A 1106-nucleotide genomic window follows, 5' to 3' on the forward strand; every position below is an offset into this window, starting at 1 on the left:
TTAACCCGCTTGCCCCTATTGGGCCGAAAGGACTGTACCTGATAATACGGTGCTTTCTTAGGTTGTGAGGGAACATGGGGCAAAAATGTAGACTTCCCAGCTGTTGCTGTGGAAACGAGGTCCGAGAGACCATCCCCGAACAATTCCTCACCCTTATAAGGCAGAACTTCCATGTGTCGTTTGGAATCTGCATCACCTGTCCACTGCCGAGTCCATAACCCTCTCCTGGCAGAAATGGACATTGCACTAATTTTGGATGCCAGCCGGCAAATATCCCTCTGTGCATCCCTCATGTATAAAAGTGCGTCTTTTATATGCTCTACGTTCAGCAAAATAGTGTCCCTGTCTAGGGTATCTATATTTTCTGACAGGGAATCTGACCACACAGCAGCAGCGCTGCACATCCAGGCTGAAGCTATAGCCGGTCTCAGTATCACACCTGTGTGTGTATATATAGATTTCAGGATAGCCTCCTGCTTTCTATCAGCAGATTCCTTCAGGGCGGCCGTATCCGGAGACGGTAGTGCCACCTTCTTCGACAAGCGTGTGAGCGCTTTATCCACCCTAGGGGATGTTTCCCAGCGTGACCTATCCTCTGGCGGGAAAGGGTACGCCATTAGTAACCTCTTAGAAATTACCATCTTTTTATCAGGGGAAGCCCACGCTTCTTCACACACTTCATTTAACTCTTCAGATGGAGGAAAAGCTACTGGTAGTTTTTTCTCTCCAAACATTATACCCTTTTTTGTGGTACCGGGGTAACATCAGAAATGTGCAACACATTTTTCATTGCCTCAATCATGTAACGTGTGGCCCTACTGGAAGTTACATTAGTCTCTTCGTCGTCGACACTGGATCCACAGCACCATCCACTCAGGTGTCGACCCCGCAGGGGGTGACATCACATTTACAGGCATCTGCTCCGCCTCCACATAAGCCTCCTCATCAAACATGTCGACACAGCCGTACCGACACACCGCAAACACACAGGGAATGCTCTGACAGAGGACAGCACCCCACAAAGCACTTTGGGGAGACAGAGAGAGAGTATGCCAGCACACACCAGAGCGCTATATAACACTGGGATCCCACTATCAATGAGTGTT

The sequence above is a fragment of the Pseudophryne corroboree genome, chromosome 2 (genome assembly GCF_028390025.1).
Source record: "Pseudophryne corroboree isolate aPseCor3 chromosome 2, aPseCor3.hap2, whole genome shotgun sequence".
NCBI lineage: Eukaryota > Metazoa > Chordata > Amphibia > Anura > Myobatrachidae > Pseudophryne > Pseudophryne corroboree.